Raw genomic sequence first — 7,828 nt, 5'->3', positions numbered from 1 at the left:
GGAAGTAAAGGAGACCGTTAAGTGAGAAAGCTTTAAAAATATCAATTAAAATTCTAGACACACACATTGATATATACAAAGTAATGACTATAGAAGGGTTGTGCAATTTTGTCAAACTAAAATCTCAATTTTATTGGCAGTTTTATTTATTATTTTAACTGATGGACATTTTTTTTTCTCCATTTGAATTTTTTTTATGAATGAACTGAAAAAATACCTGTATATGAGACTTTGGGTTTTTTGTGGGGAGAGTTGTACTTTTTAATTGCACCACTTTTGGGATACATAGAATGTATTGTTTAACTTTTATTATAGGGTTTTTCTGAGTTCTACAATTTCTGTAAATCCAGCCGCCATGCAGTAAAATAACCAATAACCATATACGCTCTTGCTCCTTCTGTGTTCGGTGGTGCTATTTAGGGTCTCCCCTGTGATGTCAGGTTTACAGGCTTCCCCAGCCGCTTTACAGGACACTATGGGTGCGGCAGCCAATGAAAGAGCTCAGTGCTTGATTGCGGAGCTCTTATTGGCTGCAATGCCTGTGATGTCCTGTAAATAGGGGGGATTGTAGCCTGTACGCAAGCACAGGTGCCGAAAAGCACTGTGGGACACAACGGGAGCGGGGAGAGGCAAGTATATTATTGTTATTTTACTGCATGGGGGGACTTGCTTTACATAAATTTTAATACCCTTTACAGTTATTGTCTTGGGGAATTAAAAAAGTGAAATTCTGCCAGTGGTTTCTTTTGTCATTCACTTTACGGTATAAATTACATGTTACCTTTATTCTGTGGATTACTATGATTATGGCGATACCAAACTTATAGGGTTTCTAATTTTCCACAACAAACACTTAAAAACAAGTCATAATTGTATTCATGTGGACACAGTCCATTTTATTTTGCTGCCAACAGAGCTGTGTGAGGTCCTTTGTGGGACGAGTTGTAGTTTCCATTGGTAACATTTTGTGGTACGAACGACTTCTTGATGACTTTTTTGAAAGCAATGAACTAAAACCATGCCAGCATTAGGGTGCTTTCACATCTGCGCTGTGGATTCAGCTTTTCTGCTCCGTTTGAGGAGCAGGAGAGGGAATCCCTGCAGCCAAACTGTTGTCTTTGGATAGAACCGACGAGCGCCAGGAGGACCCAATTGACTGAGGTCTGTCCGCTTTCCGCTAGCTGCCCAGCTTTTGGACAGAAGAAAAAGCGCCGCATTTCTTCCGGAATTTTTAGCATCTGATATTGTGCTTCCCAATGTGTGTTTTTCACGTGGAATGCAAGGCGTTTTTCATTCAAAAATGCCTCAAATTACTTCTGTGAAATTGTTATTCTCAGTTGAATGTTTCATGCGTGTCCGAGGATCGCAAGTGTTCCCCATTGATTTCAGTGGGAAACATCGCACTTACATGCCACGTGGTGTCTTTAAGGCAGCTTCCACTTGGGCAACGCGATATTGCATCTGTGTTCTGTGTGATTTATCGTGGCTGTATCGCAATTTTGTAGTGCTCTTTTGCTGGAATTTTCGGAGGAGGGGGTGTAGTTGAAATATAGGCCTTACCCCAAAAATAAGCCCTGGCTGCAATAAAAGGATGGAAGCTTGAGTCAACCGTCAGCCGGCTCCCTGAACCACGCAAGGATTGAACTCGCAACCTTCAGAGGCAGGAGCTTAGGACTGCATTTCTGCTGCCTTAGCACTCTGCACCAGCAATTTAATTTTTTTAACAGCCAGGGTTAAAGCCCAGGACTAAGCGCTGTAAATTTTGTCTTATGAACTTAGAGTGAGGACATCTCGGGGTCAGAGGTGGCTGTTGTCAATAAAGTTTAATTTAATGTGGACCAACCGGCTGCACAATCCCACAACAACGAAACCTCATCACTACTTGGCCCTGTCTCCGGGCTTATTAATAAAAATAAACGTGAAGCAATGTATGCTGTGTGAGGGTGGAGGATGTGTGGTACGGGGCAAAGCCGACCACAGAGAAGAAATGCTGCAGAGGGAGTATAACCCTTCGCTAAGAGAAAGCCACCCCCTGTGGAGGAGCTGGTGTCAACCAAGCCAGCCAAAGACTGCAAAACAGCTGATATGATATATCCATCTCCCTCGTTAGATATAGCTGATTGACCAGCAGGAATCAATTTAAGTTCCACAATTTGTCCAACTAGTCACCAAACTGGAAAGACATTGGGCACATGTATGACCTGTTATGCAGATTATAACATAACCCTACAGATAGTTTGGGCGGACACTCATCGTTAATCCCGCTCATTGCGGTCAAAGGTGCAGAGTGATGCCAAAACGTAGAGCTACCCTCCAGTTTCGGGACAAAAGTGTTTTCTAGTACCATAGGAGATTATAGTACCTGTAGTTCTCTGCTGTCCCTCCAATCTGCCCGTTTTGGGTTCTGTTTTTTGGTGATCCAAGATGGCTGATGCAATGTTCAGACTACATAATCTCCACAATGCATTGGTAGAGTTAGACTACCAATACACTAGAGCAGTGATGGCGAACCTTTTAGAGACAGAGTGCCCAAACTGCAACCCAAAACCAACTTATTTATCGCAAAGTGTCAACGTGTCAGGGGGCGGGGCTTATCATGACATATGATTTTACCCCGTCGATCTAAAAAGGACAGGGCTGTTTCAAAATAGACACGTGCAGATTTTGACTGCTTTTTGGATGCGGAAATACTGCAGAATGCCTTAAGCAGAAATTTCTGTAGAAAATTTCGCAGTATTTTCGCATTCCAAAAAACAGTCAAAATCTGCACCCTGTCTATTTTGAAACAGCCCTGCTCATTTCCGCCACATGTAAACCCCAGCGGGAATAGTGACATCCCCCGGAGCGGCCCCCGCGGTAATAGTGACATCCCCCGGAGCGGCCCCCGCGGTAATGGTGACATCCCCCAAAGCGGCCCCTGCGGTAAGTGACATCCCTCGGAGTTTCCCCCGCGGTAATAGTGACATCCCTCGGAGCGGCACCCAATATAATAGTGACACTCCACAGCGGCCCCTAGTAGTGACAGTGCCCCCCCTGAGACCCATATACTTACCCCCTCCGCTGTTCCTCTGCCCGGTGTGCCGCCAGCAGCGCTGATCACAGGTGCACACTGTGCCGTCAGTGTGTTGCCGGACGCCTCCTCCCCTGCTCTCGGAACCTAAGAGGAGACGTCAGGGGAGGGGGAGGCGGATCCCAGCTGCACACTGATGTCACAGTGTGTGTCGTGATTAGCGCTGCTAGCAGCGCAGTGAGTAAATCCCGGCAGAGGAGCCTGCAGATGTGTTCTTTTTTTTTTTTTTTTTACACAGAATCACGCACTGAGCAAATGTGCACAAAAGCAGAGTATGCTGTGTTTTTTTTCTGCACAGGCAAAAAAGGAAATGAGAATAAACCCATTAAAATTAATGAGTTCTGTGTAATGCGTGGGCAAGTTTTGCGCACACAAATACATCTGTGTGAAGTCTCCCTTAATGTGCTTTCTGAAAGGTCATATGGGGGTTTTCTGAGTTATTGATCTGGTATAGTTCTGGAGCCACTGCGCCCGAAACTTTATAAAAATCAATATACTCAGCAAGGGACTGGACCGCCGCCGCGGCATCTACAGATGACGTCCCATGAAACTGTCATGCGGGCTTTTAATGTAGAAGCCCCAAGCCAGGTTTAACCCCCCCTTAGTGACGGAGCCAAATTTTGTAAATCTGACATGTCACTTTAACATAGATATGCAAAACCTCTATGGAGTTATTCTAAGTGATTCTGGCATTGTTTTTTTGTCCCATATTGTACTTCATTTAGGTGCTAAAAAAATAGACCAATAGAATTAGTGTATATTTATTAAAAGCGCCAAAATTGGGAACGTTTTTGAAAGTTTTTTTCAACTGTAATATCTCAAATATGTGCAAACATACTTTACACATTTTTGTTAAGATATATATTTCCATCTGTTTACTTTATTCTGGGCGCACAGTTGAAAAACTTTTTTTTAACCATTTAGGAGACGTACAAATTTAACATTGATTATTATCTGCAGTTTGAGGAACATTTTGTTTTCCTACACCAAGCCAAGATTGCAAAGGCTCATAGGTGTCAGAATAATAGATACCCCCACAAATGACCCCATATTAAAAACTACACCTCTTAATGTATTCACTGAGGGGGACAGGAGTATTTTGACCCCACAGGTTTTTTTTCAGGAATTAATGCAATTTAGAGGAGAAAAAAATAAAATTTACACCCCAAAATGGATATCCCTGTTTGTCCTGTGTTCAGAGGCATACCCATTGTGGCCCTAATCTTATGTCTGTATGCACAACGGGGCCCAAAATGAAAGGAGCAGCCAGTGGCTTTCAGAACAGATCTTTTGCTTGATGGTGTTTTAGGCCCCGTTGCACACTTGTAGAGCCCTTGAGCTTCCAAAACGACAGAGAATCTCCACAAAGTGAAACAGAAGGGAAAAAATACGATTTTCATTTTTTGGCAATTATGTCATTTTTCAAACCAGTTTTTTTTTTGTACAGCACACATAAATGAAGAGTTGCGCCCCAAAATGGATCCCCCTGTTTGTCCTGTGTTCAGAAACATACCCATTGTGGCCCTAATCTTGTGTCTGGCTGTAAAACGGGCCCAAACCGAAAAGGAGCATTGAAGTACAACTGTTTTTAGCTTTTACATGATCGCCATTACCTGTTAGATAACGGCGATCACGTGACCGGGGACCGCAGTGGTCCCCGGTTACTGCTCCTGGCTCTTGGCTACCTTTAGTAGCCAAGAGCAAGGAGATTGTACATTTCTCAGACCCTCCCCAGCTTCTAAGCTTGTGTCTGCCATTTTGCCAACGAGCGAATGTGCCAAAGTTGAGGAAAGGTTAGCGGATAAAGGGACATCGCTGGAGGCCTTAGGCCTCATGTCCACGGGCAAAATATGATTTAAGATCCGCAGCGGATCTCCCGCATGCGGATCCGCATCCCATAGGGATGCATTGACCACCCGCGGGTAGATAAATACCCGCGGATGGTCAATAAAAGGGATTTTTAAAAAAATGGAGCATGAAAAAATCTGGACCATGCTCCATTTTCGTGCGGGTCTCCCGCGGGGACGGCTCCCGCGGGCTTCTATTGAAGCCTATGGAAGCCGTCCGGATCCGCGGGAGACCTAAAATAGGAATTTAAAAGTATTTACCCATCCGGAGCGGACCGGGAAGGTGTTCTCTTCCGCACGGCCGGATCTTTCTTGCTTCGGCTCGGCGGATGTGCCCGGCGCATGCACGCGGCACGTCGACGACGTGCCGCCGGCGTGACGAATTCATCCGCCGGACGAAAAAGATCGGGCCGTGAGGAACAGCTGACCTTCCCCGCCCGCTACGGATAGGTAAATTCTTTTAAATTCTTATTTTCAGCCCTCATGTCCGCAGTGCAGGAGGGACCCGATACGGATTCTACATGTAGAATCCGTAGCGGGCCTGATTTTCCCCGTGGACATGAGGCCTTAGGAAAGTAATTTCACCTCTCTTCATGCATCAGATTCATGACAGAAGGTGAAATTTCAACTTTTTTTTTTAACTTTTCCGTGATCGCCGTTCTCCATTGGATAGTGGCAATCGTGACCAGGGAACATATTCCGCGGCACCCCGTGAAATCTCCAGGCTCTTCAACTATGTTTGGTAGCCAGGAGCAGGGAAATTTAAAATTACATGGGCAATCTGCGGCTTTTGCACATTTGTCCACCACTTTGGCGATGGACGTGTGCGCAGAAGCCGGGGTAAGGTCTGCAGATAAATCCGGGGGCCTTAGGTGCGTAATTTCATCCTTCCTTATGGATATGATCCGTGAGGATAGATGAAACTTTAACTTTTTAAACTTTTTTTTTTTTTAACTTTACATGATCCCTTATCCATTGCATTACAGTGATCATGTGACCAGTAACCGCATACTGCAATCCCCGGTGACATCTCTTTGCTCCAGGCTGCACATGCTGGCCGGGAGCAGAGGGATTTTAAATCTCCTGGCACGTGATCCATCAGGGGAGCTGAAACTCTAACTTTTTATTTACTTTATTGCGATCGGCGCTATCAATTGGATAGCGCTGATTGCATTACCAGGGGGAAACTTACTGCGGCTCCCCCATGACTGCTCCATGTGATCGGCTACCTACAGGAACCGACAGGATGGAGCTACCACGTCCTCAGCCCACCGGGCTTTAGTCCTCAGGGGATTCATGTTTTTACGTCCCTGACGATTAAAGCCCACAGAGCTAGGACGTAAAAAGGCATTGGGGCTGTCATTAAAGGATGTCACAAGTGCCATCCCTGTCTAGCCTCCTATTGGTTGCTGCAGTCACATGGGTAAACATGATAGCAGAGCTTGTAAACTGAAGACAGGAGTGCGGCTGCAGCAGGAGGCCCGTGTTTTGCTTTACAAATCATGTCTATCTATCCATCCGCCAACACTGCCACCAATGTTAGGGGGTACACAGCAAATCCCTTATGCTGCCCATACATATAAGCCTGCTGCACTGGCTGACCATTGCTCAAGTTCTGCTTAAATTCTGCTGTCAGAAGTACCAGCGGTATTTAAAGGATTAACAGCCAGGATCAGCTATCAGATCACAGCGGGTGGCGAGTTTTAAAGATAGTTGACACCCACCATGTATGGAGGCGTCTTGGTTCCTGAGTCGGTTCCATACCCTGTGACCTGACCGGCACTGTACATGTACAGCACACGTCAGGAAGAGCTTAAAGGAGATGTCCCGAGGCAGCAAGTGGGTCTATACACTTCTGTATGGCCATAATAATGCACTTTGTAATGTACATTGTGCATTAATTATGAGCCATACAGAAGTTATAAAAAGTTTTATACTTACCTGCTCCGTTGCTGGCGTCCTCGTCTCCATGGTGCCGACTAATTTTCGCCCTCCGATGGCCAAATTAGCCGCGCTTGCGCAGTCCGGGTCTTCTCCTCTTCTCTATGGGGCTCCGTGTAGCTCCGCCCCGTCACGTGCCGATTCCAGCCAATCAGGAGGCTGGAATCGGCAATGGACCGCACAGAAGCCCTGCGGTCCATGAAGACAGAGGATCCCGGCGGCCATCTTCAGCAGGTGAGTATGAAGACGCCGGACCGCCGGGATTCAGGTAAGCGCTGTGCGGGTGGTTTTTTTAACCCCTGCATCGGGGTTGTCTCGCGCCGAACGGGGGGGGGGTTTAAAAAAAAAAAAACCCGTTTCGGCGCGGGACATCTCCTTTAAGGCTGAATGCACATGGCCGGATTTGCATTGCAGAATCTGGACCGCGCGTCTCCCTCCGCATTCCACAGCAAATACCTGCCATAAGCATCCAATGTAAAAGCGGATTTTCATGCCCACGAGTGGAAATCGATTGCGATTTTCTGCTCGCAGGGGAAAAATTGCAGCATGCTCTATTTTGAGCTGAATTCCGTGTGGATGACTTCCATTGAAGTCAATGGAAGCCATCAGTCCTGCGGTCCTTCCATAATCATCATTGCGGAAAGGCCGTGGAATCCGTATCATCGCCTAGCGAGTGCCGGCACATCTGCAGCACAGATAACAAGAATCAGGTATGCAGGGGTAACTGGCAGGGCACCAGTCGGATTTCGCAGCGGGATCCCACATGCGTAATCCAACCCGGCCGTGTACACTCGGCCTAAAACTGATCCTGATCCTGGATGAATGTTTGATGTCACCCTGGGAAAGACCTTTAGCCATGCCCCCTATCTCCAAATATGGGGAGATATGTGAGAGATCCCCTGTAGCTCCGCCCCCCTCTCATCGCTATGGGGGATTCCAAGGCTGTTGCGTGATCTTCTCCCATTGATTT

Source organism: Eleutherodactylus coqui, chromosome 9 (assembly GCF_035609145.1).
Source record: "Eleutherodactylus coqui strain aEleCoq1 chromosome 9, aEleCoq1.hap1, whole genome shotgun sequence".
Taxonomy (NCBI): domain Eukaryota; kingdom Metazoa; phylum Chordata; class Amphibia; order Anura; family Eleutherodactylidae; genus Eleutherodactylus; species Eleutherodactylus coqui.
This window is presented reverse-complemented; position numbering follows the sequence as displayed.